We start from the raw sequence: 20960 nt of genomic DNA on the forward strand, positions 1-20960 counted from the left end.
CCCCACCTCCCGATGGAATGAGATGAGGGGGAGGGCCCGCGAAAAACAAGACCGCGCCTGTCCATTTGTACGCGCCAGGAACAAACTCATCTTTCTCAATTAATCATTTCGCGCTGGCTCATCGGTCGATACACCAGAAAGGGGGAAGGTTATGCAAACAATTTTTGCATTTAGTTATGTTTTTCCCTGGTTTTGAGGGGACAGTCGAGTATGACGAGCCCATAAAAAGGGATCGCTTCAGAGTAAGTATCAGTAGATATGAATTTTATCTTTAAACTGAAAAATTACTGACTACAAATGGCCTTAAAAGTATCTATAACACTTTTAGTAAATTTATAGTTATTTTCAGGAGTTTGCCAGAGAGCAATCTACAATATAAATTTCAATGAAAATTCATTAAATCTGAGAACAATAAACATCTTCTCTGATTTGATGAAGACGTCTTGGAAATTTTTGATTGCTTCCCGGAAAACCCTTAAAAGAATAAATTTCAAATGAGGTTCTACAGAGTTTTAAATTGGTTCTGCGGAATCCATCAATTGTCAGATTTTGTCTATTACCTATCTAGTTTCTGTGATATAGAGCTTGTAAGTTTCAATATTTATTACTGTTAAATAACACCAATCATCGAGTTTCTATAGCTTGAAAAGTTTTAAAAACTATGCAACAAAATCTCCTCCACTCACGGCTCTATGAAATGGGAGTATGGATTCTCTCCTTGAACGAATTGAAGCTATTTACGTACTCGAATACTTTTTTTCAAATTTGGTTCCATTCGTTGAATAAGATCTCAAATTAACAAAAATCGTTCGGAACTCCTTTTCCCCTCTCTTACCTCAACTGGAAGGTGAATAGGGTTTTTTTTTATAATAGCCATAGAATTATTTCTCGTACCCAAATAATCACCCATGTCAAATTTGGTTCCATTTGATTGATAAATTCTCGAATTTTGCAAACAATTGTATCGGAGGCTCCTCCTCCTTTTCTATTTCTACACTGGAAGGAAGGAAGAGTCTCAAACCATCTTTAAAATATTTTTCCTATCCATATACCCTCGCATGTCAAATTTGGTTCCGTTTGCATGATAAGTTCTCGAATGGTGTACAAAATTGTACAGGAGCCCCCCTCCCCGCTTCCTATTTTCCCATTGGAAAGACGAAAGGGTACAAAACCATTTAAGGAACATTTATCGTACCCAAATACATACCCATACCAAATTTGGTTTCAATTGCATAATTGATTCTCGAGTTATTCAAACAAGTTTTTTTGTATATGAGGCAGACAGACAGACAGACAGAAAAAAAAGACAGACAGACAGACAGACAGACAGACAGACAGACAGACAGAAAGACATCAACGATAGCAATCGCTAGTACATGTTTTCTTTTTCATTCAAGGTTTAAACCAATTTCTTGAGAAAAAAATTTAAGTTTAAACTGTGTTTCAAGGTAGGATAATTATTTTCCTTGTTGAATCTTAGCGATCTTTATCAATCAAGGTCATGTTTATGTTTGAAAATTTAGCTCAATTTGTCGGGATCGGGAATTTCCGGGATTTTACTATCTTTCCCCGTTTAATTGTTTGATTCCCTGGAATTTCGGATCCTAGAAATTTTTTCTTCTTTTACCCACAAAAATATAACTCTTTTAGTTTGATTCCGAATACATTCAACCTTAATATACGACGTTTTTTTTGAACAAGCCACTCGACTCGCAGTTCTTTTTTTTTCTCCTGAAAGCAGATTCGCGAAAAGAACCAGCGGTAAATAGGTTTAAGCGTCACCCACCATCGATCGGCACCGAGAACAGAGAAACCTTGACTGATGAGTTTGAATGACCCCGGCCGGCCCCTACGTTCAATCTGAAAGGTGCGGATTTCAATGGAATTTTGAACCGTCACCGTGTCCATCAGTCAGTCGTCAACATATTATATAGAATAGTCTTTAAGGAAGGATTATTTTAATTTTTTATTCCATTTTCTCAAACAAGGGTTTCCCAATATTTTCAAGGTCGAGAGGTCTGACAATGATAAAAAAATTTAGTTATGAAGGAGTTTGTAACATTTTTCCCATCATAGAAAAAGTAGGTTCGTCATACGATAGAGAGTTTGAAAATCACTGACTGGGAAAGAATTTTGCACTGTCAGTACCTGCTTCATACCACCATTCATCCTGGCTGGCGTCTTACAGCAGCCACTCGAAGGTTGGAATGCTTTGATCCATTCCTGTTCATCAAGGATCGCAGCTCATTAATCTTTGTCAGGTCGAGCTGTATTTGGATTTCCCCTCGAGAGGGCATGTGAAGGGGATCACTCGACCAACTATCCGGATCAGTCCCTCTAGGGGTCACTTATTCAAATCTGCAAACACGTCTTTTCACAGATACGGATCATATATTTGAAGAATGTGACAGAATATTTTGAATCAGCTAAATTGAACAGAATTAATTTCAACTAATTTCAAACAAAAAAAAATATGGATTCAATTTCATTTATTCAATAATGAATATCTAACCGGAGTCTACTTATTCATAACAAAAAAGTGCCTAGAATGTTCCACCCAACAAGTTAATCGACCAACCTTTTCGGTACGTGATCTTTTAGCAACCTTTAATTGATCTTTACATTAGCCATTTACCATGGAAGAAGCAAACAACAAATGTCATCGTGATACATCTGGAAGCGATGAAAAATTATGCTCATCTTTCTTGTTCTCCCGTGTTTGGCAAAAAGGCTGTTTTTATTTAGAATCCGCTTAGCTCTCACGAGATGAATCGCTTTTTAATGATTCATTAGTCATAAGTCATGTGAGCTTTTCGGAAAGTCAAAAACCAATGTAAGAGTAAGCTAAAGGATTATGATTTTTTTCAATCGAAGAAAAATAGGCTCAGAACAAAAAACAATGGAGAAAAATAGAAAATAACAAATGAAAATAAATCACGTGTTGAGGGTGAAATGTGATAATAAAATTTTTTGAATTCGAAATTTTGAGGCTTTCTACACCCAAAATTTAGACTTTACTCCAATCATAGGTTTCCAATATTTCAATGCCATTGGCATAAGGTGGGAACGCCAACGACGTAGATTCGATTGGAGGCTGCCATTAACCTTCCAGTGCAACTACACTGCGCATAACTCAAGGGAACAAAATAAAAACGTTTTCATGTTTCTTCCTATCCCGTTACAAGTTAAAGTAGGATAGGAACAATAAATGAATGAGTTGAACGTGTGATGTTTTGAGCTAACCACTCAGGATATCTGCTGAGTTGCCAAGAACCTAGTTTGAGTAATTTGGCTTCACAGTGTGATGATGTAAACATTTGTACTGTCTTCATCATCAGCATCCTATTGTTCTCAGCAATCATCAATTGCGAATTAAACATAGTAAGAGGAACCAAAACAAACAATGTTTTGGTTCTGCTCGTGGCAGCAGAAATCGTCTACTGCTTCCGGATGCCGAAGGAGCCGAAACCGTTAGTTTCATTACCTCCCCTCAGTTCGTAAATCAAGAATGCTGAATAGTTTCGCGTGCCTCGCTCTTGGTAACGCCTTCGTGAACGCATCAGCTGGCCGATCCTCAGTTGAGATGTGTCTCAAAGAAAGCTGACCTCTTTTTACGATCTCCCTGATGAATGCATACTTCACATCCAGATGCTTCAGATGCTGAAGGGTCCGCGCCTCTTCCAGGTACTGGATGCAAGGGATGTTGTTCTCGATTAACGTGTAAGGAGTGCTAACCACAAACCTTCCTTGACTGCATGGCAAAGGGCTCCTATCTCAGCTTCGGTCGACGACGGTCTGCTGAGGTTTCGTTGATCACGAAATAAGATTTCCGTAGATCATGAAAGCGTAGCCTGATACAGATCTTCGATCATCGGAGTCATTGGCAAAATCTGCATCAGCATATCCGATGAGTGGTTTCGATTTCATGTTTCTGCGGAATACCAACGCCGTATCGGTTGTACCCCGAAGGTATCGCAGAATGCGCTTCAGGCCTTGCCTCTCCGCCGAGCTGGCCTGGTACTTGCTAAGTGCGCTAACCGCAGCTCAGATATTTGGTCTCGAAGATGTCGCCAGGTATTGTAGACAACCAATCAATACTTTGAATGGCTGTTAGCTTCAGCCAGCGAACGTCCGTGTCGAGCGATGTGCCAACAGGTTTACAATCGGCCGTACCAAATCGCTGCAGAACCTTTTCGACTTATCGCGCCTGCGAAAGTCTCGTTTGATGGTCTTCCTATTGAACTCCAGGGTATCCTTCAATTGGAATAGCCTTCCAAGGTCGATCTTGATCCAAATAAACTCTTTCATCCACGTACAGGATCAGGGTGAGACCTCGCTTGAAGGAACGGTAAACGCAGCAGTCACCCTTCAACGGATAGAAACCAAGCTGTCTTATCTCATCGTCGAATCGCTGGTACCAGGCACAACCCGCTTGCTTCAAGCCGTAGGGGCTTTTCCTCAATCAAACGACCTTTGATTTTCCGACGTCATCGTTTGGAAACTGCATGAAAATAACCTCTTCTAAATTTCCATTTAGGAATGCAGTTTTGATGTCCATCTGATGAACGACCACGTCATATTCGTTCACCAACGCCAAAACAGTTCGGACACTCTCTAGCTTGACAACCGGTGCATAGGTTTCTCAGTAGTTAAATCCTGGTCATTGGGAACATCCCTTCGCAACCAATCGAGCCTTGTAGCGACCACCGTCCTTCACGGTGAACACCCACTTCGACAAGATACGCTTCCTGTGATCCGGGGACAAGCTAACCGTTTTCCAAGTCTTGTTCTCCATCATGGAATCTTGTTCATCATCGTCCGGAAATTCTGCGCTGCTCTTGTTGTCGCTCTCGTCGCCAACACCTAAATACACTGCTAACCATAGTGTGATCGGGATCAGGAGGAAAATCGGCTAACCGCTCAGCTGTTTTTACTGTTGTTGGCACATCGACTGATCGCTTGAGTGCGTTTTCAGGTTCATAAGCATCGTCTAGCTGCTCCAATAATGATTGTTGATCTGATTTATTGGTTTACCGCTCAAATGTGTGTTCAGGCTCAGGTGGGTTCTCAGGAAGTTTCTGGATAGATGATGTTTATGAATCATGTCGCTCTTGTAAAGACTCTATCACGCTGACTTTATCGGAGACAACGCTACCGTGAATTTCGATGCATCTGCTCGATTCATGCCATATTCTGTACCCGTTTACTTGGAATCAAGCTTCTGTCGCTTTTCCTTCGGGATCTGCGCATACGCTGGGCACCCGAAAATACGAAGGTTGCTCAATCTCGGCCGCCGACCGAACCACATTTCAACAGGATTCTTGTTGTCCACAAGACCTCTTGTTGGTGATCAGCTTTGCCCCACATCGTCTTTGACAATCCGCTACTAAAAGGTGATCCGGTCAAAATTTGGTTAAGGGAAAACGTGTGTAAATCGGTGAAATCGTTTATTTAATAAATCAAATTGAATTTCTTTTTCAAGTTTAATTAATATAAAATTCAGGAAAAATATTCAGTTAGGCTTCCGCTTTTCCAAATCCGAACTGCCGGGCCTGCCATCAGATTTTGTACAGCCACCTTGTCCGCCTTCTTCGCCGCAAAAAGCCAGTTTGCCTTGAACTGCTGCTCGTCCTTAGCAGTTTTTTTTGGTCTTCTTTAGGTTCCGCTTGACAATAGCCCAGCACTTCTCAATTGGGTGGAGCCCTGACGTGTTGGGAGGGTTTTTGTCCTTGGGAACCTACCTTTCCCCTTCCTTTTGCCATATAAAACTCCTGTCCCGGAAGCTGCTTGTAGTCGGCTTTTACGTAGGTTTCGTCGTCCATTACCACGCAGTCAAACTTCGTCTGCATCGTCGTGGATAGGAGCAACATTCTACACGCACACACGTTCAAAATGAGGGGTGTTCAGGTTATGAAATGCAAAATTGAAAAAAATACCTCAAGTTGATATTGACCAAATTTTGACCGTATCACCCTTTACTTGTCGATTTTTTCGCATTTCACATTTTATCTATTCCGCGTTCTTACTTTTTGGCCAAGTGTCAAGTTTTGAACCGTAGTTTTTTGTTGTATTTTTTCTTTTTGGCAATGATTGTTTGTTATATGATTTTAATCGCCGTAATTTTTTATGATTATAGTTTTAATGGCATGTGCGGCGGAATGAAAACTAGAGAGAATTTATTTTATAGAAATTTGAAAGAAAGGATAAAAAATAAAAGATAAAATGTGGAATGCGAAAAAATCGACAAGTAGCAACTATTCGCAGCGAATCTGAAAAAATGGCAACGTTGCTAGAACTGTTCTCGCATAAGGAAAGTTCAGTAGGCCCATGGGTTGTTACGTTTTTGCTCGTTTGAAGTGTGCGTAAAAACATGCTCTCAAACCACTGGGCTCGCTATACATGAGAATTCTCTTTCTGAGTTTCTCATGTATAGTTAGCTAGTGCAGAGCAAAGGCGGGAGCAACTCATGGAAGCTTTTCATCAATATGCCCTCTAGCCTAAAATTTTAGCACCTTTCAAGCTTTCTCCTATTGGCGCACTAATGCCTGTCTATCCACCTATCTTTCAAATTTCTATAAAATAAATTCTCTCTAGTTTTCATTCCGCAGCACATGCCATTAAAATTAAAATCATAAAAAATTACGGCGATTTAAATCATATAACATTTTTGAATTTCCCAAACCCTGGGGTCTAAAGAGCTTCGTTTTGGTTCAAAACTCATCCATGATTTTTTGCAGAATTTTTAAGTTACGTTTACACGAGTAAATTTGAACTTTTAGGTTTGTATGGGAAAATTGAACATTTTGTACTGAAAAATCAACATCATTTTTGTTTCTTCGGTGGAACCGAGCCTGTTCATGGATTTTGTGCCAATTTATTATTTCTCTTAAGGTAATTTTCTGCTGAAATAATTCGTCCAAGATGGTAACTTCGTATCTTATTAAGAAACCAAGTTATTAACTGTTCAACAGGGGCATGTCTTTTGGCATTGATAAACAATTAATTGAATTGACACCACTGCTTGTGCCCCGCAAAGTATTGCTTGAAGTATTGCTTGAAAAGAAATTGCTTGAAAAGAAATGAGGAAATACCCCCTTTTTTCATATCATATTTTTGATTACGTTTTTCTTAGCCTGAAGCTTGACCCTATACATTATTCAATATTCTTTATTTTGTCGAAGTTATGACAAACTTAGCCGATTTTTATCCTTCGGCACATAATAAAAATATTTAATTTTTCACTACTCCATCACAGTTTCTACATAATGGCATGGTTTCATACATAACCAAAAGAGAGAATCAACTTTGTTAGACCTTTTTGCAGCTTCCACAAATCGTTAGCTTCCTCTAGTACTCCTCTTTTTTTTAAAGTTTGTTCTTCTTGTTTATGTCTGGAACGTCCAACTGAGACTTGACAACGAAAATTTTTTGGCTGAAAACCTTTCAGGTGCCCACTGAGGAGTCCGTGTTGCTGTTCCGAATTTTGGCAAAATACCTTCCAGCTAGAGGTTCAATTATTTTGCGTACGATTTTACCACCGCATTTTGTTAAATTTTTCAGTGGGCAGCTTCACCTTGTAGAAATGCAGTGAGGCCTGTAATTAGTCATCTAGACGAAAATGTAAAAAAATAATGTTTCTTTTCACTTCACCTATTGATGTTTTAAATTTTTTTTTCGAACATACCTCCTAGATAAAGAAACGCGTCAATAGTTTGGTGACTAAGGGTTGGGAATGCAAATAGGCATAAGAATTGGGCTGATTAGGCTTGAACGGAACTATTTAAAGGAACATACATTCATATGTTGCAGGAACATTGCGAGTGTTGTTCCAGTAGTACATTGGCTTGATGACAGCACAGGTTAATGGAGGAAAAAGGAATCGAAATAGAGAAAATAAATCCGTTAGATAATGTAAGCTTCCTCCAGTGCAATTTTCGCTGGGATGAGTCGAACCATCCGAAGCAACCAACCGAGTGGCCCCCCGAAGCAATCGATCTTATCGGGAGCAATGAACGGGTTTGTAGGGATTTGTAATTCATTATTTGAGCAGCTGAAATCGATCCCCGGGAGAAACTTGGCCGGCAATTCGTGACTTATTTATTACCATTTCAATGATAAACTACCAACTACTTACTCTAGTGCCCTTTTATCCTCTTCCTCAACCACCTTGAGGGATGGGATTCGGAAGGCTTCAGTAGACCCCGGCAAGTGTGACTCAGAGATGCCAACTTCAACGGTTCTGGGCCACTCTCCGGCTCATGAATGGCACCAGCTCGCCACCACCCGTTAAAAATTGGATGGTAGCTACAAATCATAGTTTCCGTGAAGACAGACAGAGAAACCGGGCAATAAATAATTACCGGAATCAGTCTCGTCTCGAGTCGAGTCGGCCCTATTTCGATGCAGTAGTTGCACCGTCGTCGTCGTTGGAGGTTAGGATGATCTGGGGCAGCCCGGATCCTACAGGTTGAACTTTCTTGCCTGCAGCGTGCTTTCGTCGTTGGCTTCGACTTTCGAAAAGTGCAACCTGGACCGATACGATAATGATGATGATGCTCTAGCATTGCAGCGTCTTAAAGTAGCCACTCGATTGTAGGTGAAATTATTCACGACTTGGGCTCAAACTTGCTCCCAGCCAGGGCAAGACTGTTGCTTCCTAGTGTTCCGTCTTTGCAGTCCAGGCCAGTAATTTCAGGCGTTGATCAGATCTTCATAGGGTTTTAATTAATTCCACCCGGAACAGCAGTTTGTGTCCGCATGTAGACTGCCAATTGCTACAGCACGAGCTTGACCGTGACCTTTCCTAAACTAGGTGCAGATTTTCTTGCAGTTGTTAGTTTCGGAATTCCAGTGCCGGAATGCACGCATCTCTTTACGGGGTCCTAAGATGTTGTAAGGCACGATTCAGAATGAAGTCATGCTGAAAGCATCAAATAACTTAGAACCAAAAATTTTAAATGATTCATAAAATCTTGATAGATCGCATTAAACTCTGCTAAATATTAACCAGTGTAAATTTTTTACAAATTCCCTTATAAAATATTCAAATGTTAAAAAGGTTCCATTACAGAAGGTTTTGAAAAGCAGGTCCACACAGGATTTATGATGCATTTATTACCCATCTTTGTATTAAAATGAGAAAGCCGCCATCCATTAATTATTCGAAGCATAAAAATCACCTTTTGACCACCTCTCCCCGTACATCACAAATCGTAACGCTGCGACGTACCCTCAATAAAAATTAAGTAATGCTGATAATAACCTCCCTCTCCCATATTTTTGAATCAGATTTTATAAAGTTAAAAAATGCAAAGGTTTTGTTGCTGCCTTAAAGGCCTTGATGAAGTATCTTATTGAAATTTGTTTTACTCCAGCAAACAATTGACTACTTTTCAGAACAATGATTTCTGTTTTTTTTTTTGCTCTTTCTGGTCTTTCTGCTCTTTCTGCTCTTTCTGCTCTTTTTGCTCTTTCTGATCGTTCTGATCGTTCTGCTCTTCCTGCTCGTTCTGCTCTTTCTGCTCTATCTGCTCTTTTTGCTCTTTCTGCTTTTTCTGATCGTTCTGCTCTTTCTGCTCTTTCTTCTCTTCCTGCTCGTTCTGTTCTTTCTGCTTATTCTGTTTTTTTGCACTTTCTACTCTTTCTGCTCTTTCTACTCTTTCTGCTCTTTCTGCACTTTCTGCTCTTTCTGTATTTCTGCTCTTTCTAATCTTTCTTTTCTAACTGCTCTTCCTGTTTTTTTTTCTCTTCCTTCTCTTTCTGCTCTTTTTCTCTTTCTGTTTTCTGATTTTTGATTCCTGATTTCCGATTTCCAATTTCCGATTTCCGATTTCCGATAACCGATTTCCGATTTCAGATTTCCGACTTTCCGATAACCGATTCCAAATAACCGATTTCCGATTTTCTACTTTCTGACTTTCCGACTTTCCGGCTTTCCGATGTTCCGACTTTCCGACTTTTCGACTTTCCGACTTTCCTACTTTCCGATTTTCCGACTTTCTGACTTTCTAACTTTTCAACATTTCGACTTTTCGACCTTCCGATTAACCGAATTTACTACTTTCCGACTTTTTGACCTACCGTCTTTTCAACTTTCCAACTTGACCGACTTCCCGACTTTCCGACTTTCCGACTTTTCGACTTTCCGACTTTCCGACTTTCCGACTTTCCGACTTTCCGACTTTCCGACTTTCCGACTTTCCGACTTTCTGACTTTCCAACTTTCCGACTTTGCGACTTTCCGACTTTCTGACTTTCCGACTTTCCGACTCTCCGAATTTCCGACTTTCCGACATTCCGACTTTCCGACTTTCCGACTTTCCGACTTTCCGACTTTCCGACTTTCCGAATTTCCGACTTTCCGACTTTCCGACTTTCCGACTTTCCGAATTTCCGACTTTCCGACTTTCCGACCTTCCGACTTTTCGACTTTCCGACTTTCCGAATTTCCAACTTTCTGACTTTTCGACTATCCGAATTTCCGACTTTCCGACTTTCCGACTTTCCGACTTTCCGACTTTCCGACTATCCGACTTTCCGACTTTCCGACTTTCCGACTTTTCGACTTTCCGAATTTCCGATTTCCAATGTCGAATTCCGATGTCCTATTCGTTTTCCGATATCCGATTTCCGATTTACGATTACCGATATCCGATTTCCGACTTTCTGACTTTCCGACTTTCCGACATTTCGACTTTTCGACATTTCGACAATCCGACTATCAGACATTTCTTATCGACTTTCCGACATTTCGACCTTTCGACTTTTCGACTTTCTGACTTTCCGACTTTCTGACTTTCCGACTTTTCGACTTTCCAACTTTCTGACATTCCGACTTTCCGCCTTTCCGACTTTCCGGCTTTCCAACTTTCCGACCTTCCGACTTTCCGTCTTCCCGACTTTCCAAGTTTCCGACTTTCCGACTTTCCGTCTTTCCGACTTTCCGTCTTTCCGACTTTCCGTTTTTCCGACTTTCCGACCTTCCGACCTTCCGACCTTCCGACTTTCCGACTTTCCATCTTTCCGACTTTCCGTCTTTCCGACTTTCCGACTTTCCGACTTTCCGACCTTCCGACTTTCCGACTTTCCGACTTTCCGACCTTCCGACTTTCAGACTTTCCTACTTCCCCCTTTTCGACTTTCCGACTTTTCGACTTTCCGACTTTCCGACTTTCCGACTTTCCGACTTTCCGACTTTCCAACTACCCAACTAACCAATTTTTGGACTTTCGGACTTTCTGACTTTCCGACTTTCCGATTTTCCGACTTTCCGTCTTTCCGACTTTCCAACTTTCCGACTTTCAGACGTTCCGACCTTCCGACTTTCCGACATTCCGATTTTCCGACTTTCCGACATTCCGACTTTCCGACTTTCCGACTTTCCGACATTCCAACTACCCAACTAACCAATTTTTGGACTTGCGGACTTTCCGACTTTCCGACTTTCCGATTTTCCGACTTTCCGACTTTCCGACTTTCCGACTTTCCGACTTTCCGACTTTCCGACTTTCCGACTTTCCGACTTTCCGACTTTCCGACTTTCCGACTTTCCGACTTTCCGACTTTCCGACTTTCCGACTTTCCGACTTTCCGACTTTCCGACTTTCTGACTTCCCTATTTTCCGACTTTTAGACTTTCTGGCTTTACGATTTTCAGATTTTCTCTACTTTCAGACTTTCTGACTTTCCGAATATTCGACTAACCGACTTTCCGTTTTTCCGACTTTCCGTTTTTCCGACTTTCCGACTTTCCGACTTTCCGACTTTCCGACTTTCCGACTTTCCGACTTTCCGACTTTCCAACTTTCCGACTTTCCGACTTTCCGACTTTCCGACATTCCGACTTTCCGACCTTCCAACTTTTCGACTTTCCGACTTTCCGACTTTCCGACTTTCCGACTTTCCAACTACCCAACTAACCAATTTTTGGACTTTCGGACTTTCCGACTTTCCGACTTTCCGATTTTCCGACTTTCCGACTTTCCGAGTTTCCAACTTTCCGACTTTTAGACTTTCCGATCTTCCGACTTTCCGACTTTCCGATTTTCCGACTTTCCGACATTCCGACTTTCCGACTTTCCGGCTTTCGGATTTCCGATTTTCGACTTTCCGACTTTCCAACTACCCAACTAACCAATTTTTGGACTTGCGGACTTTCCGACTTTCCGACTTTCCGATTTTCCGACTTTCCGACTTTCCGAATTTTCGACTTTCCAACTTTCCGATGTTCCGACTTTCCGATTTTCCGGCTATCTGACTTCCCGACTTTCCGACTTTTAGACTTTCTGGCTTACGATTTTCCGATTTTCTCTACTTTCAGACTTTCTGACTTTCCGATTATTCGACTAACCGACTTTCCGTTTTTCCGACTTTCCGACTTTCCGTCTTTCCGACTTTCCGACTTTCCGACTTTCCGACTTTCCGACTTTCCGACTTTCCGACTTTCCAACTTTCCGACTTTCCGACTTTCCGACTTTCCGACTTTCCGACTATCCAACTTTTCGATATTTCGACTTTTTGACTTTTCGACTTTTCGACTTTCCAACTTTCCGACCTTCCAACTTTTCGACTTTCCGACTTTCCGACTTTCCGACTTTTCGACTTTTCGACTTTTCGACTTTTCGACTTTTCGACTTTTCGACTTTTCGACTTTTCGACTTTTCGACTTTTTGACTTTTCGACTTTTCGACTTTTCGACTTTTCGACTTTTCGACTTTTCGACTTTTCGACTTTTCGACTTTTCGACTTTTCGACTTTTCGACTTTTCGACTTTTCGACTTTTCGACTTTTCGACTTTTCGACTTTTCGACTTTTCGACTTTTCGACTTTTCGATTTTTCGACTTTTCGACTTTTCGACTTTTCGACTTTTTGACTTTTTTACTTTTCGACTTTTCGACTTTTCGATTTTTCGACTTTTCGACTTTTTGACTTTTCGACTTTTCGACTTTCCGAATTTCCGATTTCCAATGTCGAATTCCGATGTCCTATTCGTTTTCCGATATCCGATTTCCGATTTACGATTACCGATATCCGATTTCCGACTTTCTGACTTTCCGACTTTCCGACATTTCGACTTTTCGACATTTCGACAATCCGACTATCAGACATTTCTTATCGACTTTCCGACATTTCGACCTTTCGACTTTTCGACTTTCTGACTTTCCGACTTTCTGACTTTCCGACTTTTCGACTTTCCAACTTTCTGACATTCCGACTTTCCGCCTTTCCGACTTTCCGGCTTTCCAACTTTCCGACCTTCCGACTTTCCGTCTTCCCGACTTTCCAAGTTTCCGACTTTCCGACTTTCCGTCTTTCCGACTTTCCGTCTTTCCGACTTTCCGTTTTTCCGACTTTCCGACCTTCCGACCTTCCGACCTTCCGACTTTCCGACTTTCCATCTTTCCGACTTTCCGTCTTTCCGACTTTCCGACTTTCCGACTTTCCGACCTTCCGACTTTCCGACTTTCCGACTTTCCGACCTTCCGACTTTCAGACTTTCCTACTTCCCCCTTTTCGACTTTCCGACTTTTCGACTTTCCGACTTTCCGACTTTCCGACTTTCCGACTTTCCGACTTTCCAACTACCCAACTAACCAATTTTTGGACTTTCGGACTTTCTGACTTTCCGACTTTCCGATTTTCCGACTTTCCGTCTTTCCGACTTTCCAACTTTCCGACTTTCAGACGTTCCGACCTTCCGACTTTCCGACATTCCGATTTTCCGACTTTCCGACATTCCGACTTTCCGACTTTCCGACTTTCCGACATTCCAACTACCCAACTAACCAATTTTTGGACTTGCGGACTTTCCGACTTTCCGACTTTCCGATTTTCCGACTTTCCGACTTTCCGACTTTCCGACTTTCCGACTTTCCGACTTTCCGACTTTCCGACTTTCCGACTTTCCGACTTTCCGACTTTCCGACTTTCCGACTTTCCGACTTTCCGACTTTCCGACTTTCCGACTTTCCGACTTTCCGACTTTCCGACTTTCTGACTTCCCTATTTTCCGACTTTTAGACTTTCTGGCTTTACGATTTTCAGATTTTCTCTACTTTCAGACTTTCTGACTTTCCGAATATTCGACTAACCGACTTTCCGTTTTTCCGACTTTCCGTTTTTCCGACTTTCCGACTTTCCGACTTTCCGACTTTCCGACTTTCCGACTTTCCGACTTTCCGACTTTCCAACTTTCCGACTTTCCGACTTTCCGACTTTCCGACATTCCGACTTTCCGACCTTCCAACTTTTCGACTTTCCGACTTTCCGACTTTCCGACTTTCCGACTTTCCAACTACCCAACTAACCAATTTTTGGACTTTCGGACTTTCCGACTTTCCGACTTTCCGATTTTCCGACTTTCCGACTTTCCGAGTTTCCAACTTTCCGACTTTTAGACTTTCCGATCTTCCGACTTTCCGACTTTCCGATTTTCCGACTTTCCGACATTCCGACTTTCCGACTTTCCGGCTTTCGGATTTCCGATTTTCGACTTTCCGACTTTCCAACTACCCAACTAACCAATTTTTGGACTTGCGGACTTTCCGACTTTCCGACTTTCCGATTTTCCGACTTTCCGACTTTCCGAATTTTCGACTTTCCAACTTTCCGATGTTCCGACTTTCCGATTTTCCGGCTATCTGACTTCCCGACTTTCCGACTTTTAGACTTTCTGGCTTACGATTTTCCGATTTTCTCTACTTTCAGACTTTCTGACTTTCCGATTATTCGACTAACCGACTTTCCGTTTTTCCGACTTTCCGACTTTCCGTCTTTCCGACTTTCCGACTTTCCGACTTTCCGACTTTCCGACTTTCCGACTTTCCAACTTTCCGACTTTCCGACTTTCCGACTTTCCGACTTTCCGACTATCCAACTTTTCGATATTTCGACTTTTTGACTTTTCGACTTTTCGACTTTCCAACTTTCCGACCTTCCAACTTTTCGACTTTCCGACTTTCCGACTTTCCGACTTTTCGACTTTTCGACTTTTCGACTTTTCGACTTTTCGACTTTTCGACTTTTCGACTTTTCGACTTTTCGACTTTTTGACTTTTCGACTTTTCGACTTTTCGACTTTTCGACTTTTCGACTTTTCGACTTTTCGACTTTTCGACTTTTCGACTTTTCGACTTTTCGACTTTTCGACTTTTCGACTTTTCGACTTTTCGACTTTTCGACTTTTCGACTTTTCGACTTTTCGATTTTTCGACTTTTCGACTTTTCGACTTTTCGACTTTTTGACTTTTTTACTTTTCGACTTTTCGACTTTTCGATTTTTCGACTTTTCGACTTTTTGACTTTTCGACTTTACGACTTTTCGACTTGACGACTTTTCGATTTTTCGACTTTTCGACTTTACGACTTTTCGACTTTTCCACTTTTCCACTTTTCTGTAATCTCTGTTATATTTGTTATCTCTGTGATTTTTGTGATAAGTGGGATTTCTGTGATTTGTGTGATTTTTCTGATTGCTGTGATTTTTTTCCTTTCTGTGATTTTCGAGATTTTCGTGATTTCTATGATTTCTGTGATTTCTGTGATTTATGTGATTTTTTATTTCTGTGATTTTCGAGATTTTTGTGATTCCTGTGATTTCTGTGATTTTTACGATTTCTTTGATTGTTGTTTTTTGTGACTCCTGTAATTTCAGTGATTTTTGTGATTTTTGTGATTTCTGTGATTGCTGTGATTTCATTGATTTGTGTGATTTCTGTGATTTTTTAGATGTTTGTGATTTCTGTGATTACTGTTATTTGTGTGAATTGTGTGTTTAGTGTGATTTCTTTGTTTGCTGTGAGTTTTTGATTTGTACGATTACTATGATTTCTGTGATTTTTGAGATTTCTATGATTTCTGTGATATTTTTTATCTCTGTAATTTTTACGATTTCTTTGATTATTGTTATTTCTGTGCTTTCTGTTATTTCTGTGATTTTTGTGATTTTTGTGATTTCTGTGATTGCTGTGATTTCATTGATTTGTGTGATTTGTGTGATTTCTGTGATTTTCGAGTTGTTTGTGATTTCTGTGATTTCTGTTATTTGTGTGAATTGTGTTAAACACACAATGTGATTTCTTTGATTGCTGTGAGTTTTTGATTTCTACGATTACTATGATTTTGTGATTTTTGAGTTTTCTATGATTTCTGCGATATTTTTTATCTTTGTGATTTCTGTGATTTTTGTGATTTCTGTGATTTTTCTGATTGCTGTGATTTGTTTTTATTTCTGTGGTTTTCGAGATTTTTGTGATTTCTACAAATTCTGTGATTTCTGTGATTTCTGTGATTTCTGTGATTTATGTGATTTCTGTGATTTTCGAGATTTTCGTGATTTTTTTTATTTCTGTGATTTTTCGAGATTTTTGTGATTTCTTTGATTTCTGTGATTTCTGTGATTTATGTGATAGCTGTTATTTCTGTGAATTCTGTGATCTCTGTGCTTTCTGTGATTTTTGTGATTTCTGTGATTTCTGTGATTTCTGTGATTTCTGTGATTTTTGTGATTTCTGTGATTTCTGTGATTTCTGTGATTTCTGTGATTTTTGTGATTCCTGTAATATCTGTGATTTCTGTGATTTCTGTAATTTCTAAGATCTCTGTGATTTCTGTGATTTCTGTGATTTCTGTGGTTTCAGTGTTTTTTTTGTTTTCTGTCTTTTCTGTTATTTCTTTGTTTTCTGTCTTTTCTGTGATTTCTGTGGTTTCTGTGATTTTTGTGATTTTTGAAACTTGAAGAAATTTGAAAAAAAAGAGACACAACAGCTTGAATTATTTGACTATAGAAATTCAAATCGGTTGTAAGGTTCTTTTTTTCTAATAAATATATTGGAACCACTGCCATGATTAATTTTTTTTTAAGAAATATAAAGGATTTCTGTGGTTTTTGTGAGATCTGTAATTTCTGTGTTTCCTGTGATTTTTTTTTATTTCTGTGATTTTTATGATTTGTGTGTTTTTCGTGATTTCTGTGATTTTCGTGAATTTTGTGATTTCTTAATTACCTGCGATTGTGTTTTCTGTGATTACTGTGGTTGCTGTGATTTTTGTGATTTTTGAAACTTGAAGAAATTTGAGAAAAAAAAACTATTTGACACGACAGCTCGAATAAATTTACAATAGAAAATCAAGTGGATTGTGAGTGCATTCTCTTTTTCAAAATAAGATAATCTGGAACAACTAAATAATGATTAATTTTTTTATGAAATATAAAAGTAAGCGAGTTAAGAGGACAGCTTGTATTGTTTGGAAATATTGAAAATTGAAACTTGTTGAAATGCTTTAATCATTTGGGGAACATCAATTAAATTTAATTCCAGTAGTTTGTTGGATTTACACACTCAAGTCACAAAATATTTGAAAATTTTATTTCAAAGTATCGAAGAGGTCCTTTAAAATGATTCCTGAGAATCAAGTTACATTTTCTTGAGTATAATATACCTATGATTCAAACGAAAGACTTCAATGCTTGTAGCAATGAGGAACCTTAAAAAAGTGTTGTTGCTATTGAGAAATCTGGGTCCAAAACTTCAGGCTATTCAACAATTTATGATACGAAGATTAGTTTAAAAATAAATTGAACTTTTCAATGTTTAAGTCAATAAGATATTTAAACAAATCGTGTTTCACGTTAGAAAATTCCTACTTTTAAATTTCTCTAATGCAAGCGAGAATATGTTCGGATTTCCAATTTCACATTGAGATTTAAAATAGCCATTGTGAAACTTGAAATGTAAATACTAATAAAACGATAGACAGTCAAAACCCATTTCAGTCAATCCTAATTTAACCTTCCGAAAACAGTTCCAACCCATAATTTTGCAGACCTTAGAAAGTTGACCTTCCCTCAGTTTGGAAAACAAACCAATGACACCGGCTTCATACATGGGACTGATTCACAAATCTTAACGGAAGAACCGAAACCCCATGACTGACTTTAGGAGAGAAAAAAGCTTAAAAAAATGTCCACCGGGGCTCAACAATAATTTTTCTAGTCAATTTTTCTCATTTTACCGGCCGATACTCGGAACCATATGGGAAACTGGGCGATGAACCTTTCACTTTGTTCCCATTTATATGTTTGGTTCCTGGAACCGGTTGACGCAACCTCGAGAAAAAAAAGTTACCTTTGAGCAGGGAGATTGGTTTATTGGAGAAAGGCAAACGGAAAGATGAGCGAAGTATAAATTATTACAGATCGATAGATATCGAAATGAGCCAGTGTTAAGGTGACTGAAACATTCACAAAAAGACACATAAAAATATGATTTATTAAAAGTTTTCCTTATTTCTGTAAACATAACACTTAGTAAAAATTGAAATTATCAGTAAGTTAATGAAAGCTTAAGAACTTTCTAAGAATGTAGGCTCCTAGATTACAGAATAGGTATATTTTTCTATGTCATTTTGTCTACAGTCCTAAAAAAAGCGCACCTTAATTACTGGCATAATTAAGATGGCTTTTGAAGCACCTTTCGGTCTCTTCATCTTGAATCTGACAAATGACGACCGAGTTTTGATGGTCTACATCTGAGTACTGCGGTGCTGAATGTAATTGAAAAGGATAAAAATACAAAAGCTTATGTTCATGAAATGCATACACAAAGGTGAAAAAGTTTCATCGCCTTAATGTATGTAACCTGTACGATAAAAATGTGACCGAAATGCCGAATGTGACCATTTTTAGATTTTTTTTAACAGAGTTTGCAGCAAATAACCCTGAGAAACAAAGGCACAAATTATAGCACATAATTTCTTGCACCCTGCTGCAAGCCGGAGTGCATCGGCCGATGGGAAGAAAGCAAAAAAAAAAATCGTGCAGATTATTGCTCAGAAAAGGGGCAACAAATGCTGAAGATTCGATCAGGAACATACCCCCTGAAGCCTATGTTTACTTTCGCAAATCAGTGGATCAGTGCATCGGAATCGGAGCCTGGCCCAGATTCATCCAGAGAAGCAATTCCATATGGCATATAGATACACAGATTGGAAGTTTATGAGGGTTACCACTAGATGGCGGTAAGATTGGATCATCGGATTGGCCAGGAGATTAAAAGCAGTTGGAAAGATTAGTGCGAGAAAGTTCTTAATCGTTCAATGAAAGTATGAGAAGAATGTGGGAAAGGAGCTTTTATGTAGCTACCTATAAGCATTGATTTGATAAAGATTAAAAAGCAACGATATGAAGTTGATCGCAAACCGAGATGTAGAAAGTGGTTGAATTAAAAAAAACGGATATTCAATAATTGACACATGAAAATAAGAATTTTAAGGTTAAAAAATATGTTAAAGTTTATATTAAAAATTCAATTTGAAAGATAATTTGAAGATAATTTGATATTTGTAAACAAATGGAGGTATATTTGGCAACGAAAAGTGATTCTATGAATATTTGAGGCTGATCCCTCCTTCCAGTGGGTCAAAGGGATGGAGGGAAGAAAGTCTCCTTACAATTTTTTGAATATCTCAAGAACGAATCAAGCAAATTGAACAGAATTTAACATGGGAGGGCATTGCAATACAAGACATGTTTCTATGATGATTTAAGACCCCTACCTCCTAGACAATATTTCATGCTTAACTCGAGAACTAAGTAATCGAAGAAATAAAATCAAACTGAGCATGAGAGGGTATTCGAGTACCTACAATGAATGTTCCTTCGATGATTTGAGACCCCACGAAATTTCAACGAGAAGATAGAAAGAGCGAGGGAGACAAATGTTTCTTTAATAGTTAAAGACCCTTTGGCCCTCTTGCATAACAAATGAACTTATGAAGAAAATTAAACGACAGTTTTAAATTCAGATTGAAATCAATGGTTAATACATAAATTTTTAATAAGATTTAAAAAAAGAAAAAAATATTCCTTTAAAACATTTGGTTTTCTTTGATTGATATTTTTCGGTGATTTATTTAGGACAAAATTAAAACTGCTGTTCTTTTACGTTTCGGCCAACTGTGCTTCAGCCATCTTCAGAAAAAAAACTTGTTTTGCCGCGTGTTTTTTAACGGCCGTGTCTTGAACATTTGAAACATTTGAAATTAATCATCTATGTACTGCATCCTGAATCTAAAGTTGCAGCTTCCAATTGAAATAGGTTTTATTTGATTTATTCTGAAATTTAATTTAAAAATGTTGTTCAAAAAAATCAAAATTTAAATGACTACCATAAATTTCAATTTTTTTAAGTGATACAGAACAAACCGGAACATGTCCGCCGTCCCGCTTTTTTTGACAAAATGTCCCGTTTTTTTCTAAATACTTTCAACCCTTTCCGATTCTACCGTGCTTGATGAAAACGCCACTTATAAAATCTCTGCTTGATCATTTTCAACTCCCGTCGAATTTGGGGCGAATTTTGGAGTTTGGGAATACACTTGAAAATACATTTTTTTCATCAAAACACATCAGCATATATTAAATCGTATACAAGGCTTGCGAAAAACTGTTCCTTAAAAAATAACAATTTAAACAACTAAATTTTTTGTTAAACTTTGGAAATAAGTCGAATAAATCTTAGCAAAATCTAGGCTTTTTTTTCGAAATCCGGCAACCGGGGTGAACCGAACTTTTCCTAAACTTTGTGTCAAATATTTGGGCAAGTCCGGGTATAACTGGGCAATCTGGCAAGCATATCTTAGTATCACCAGTTCAGTTTAGCGTTCTTCGGGCACTAGAGCGCCCCAAATAACCCGACTTTTGAAAAAGTTATACGCTGCAGGCTAAAATTGATCTTTGGTCTAGTACAAGATCTCATGCCAAATTTTGGCCAGATCGGATCACGGGAAGGGGTCATTCAACGAGCTTGAAGTTTGAATGGGATTTTGAGACATTTTGTTCGGGAGAAACATGAAAAAACAGTTTTTCATCAATAACTCTGATTTCCGTCGGCCGATTTCTTTCAAAAACGGATTTTCTAAAAGCCTAAATTATGAAAAATATTTCAACCGAAGATTGCAT

At 39.1% G+C, this 20960-nt stretch overlaps 1 protein-coding gene across 2 annotated transcripts in view; it reads right to left on the reverse strand.

Moving 5' to 3' along the window:
* The window catches only part of LOC129740676 (cadherin-99C), a 625931-nt gene that overhangs the window by 129800 nt on the left and 475171 nt on the right, over positions 1-20960 (reverse strand). The window lies entirely within an intron of this gene.

The sequence above is a fragment of the Uranotaenia lowii genome, chromosome 1, assembly GCF_029784155.1.
Source record: "Uranotaenia lowii strain MFRU-FL chromosome 1, ASM2978415v1, whole genome shotgun sequence".
NCBI classification, from domain to species: domain Eukaryota; kingdom Metazoa; phylum Arthropoda; class Insecta; order Diptera; family Culicidae; genus Uranotaenia; species Uranotaenia lowii.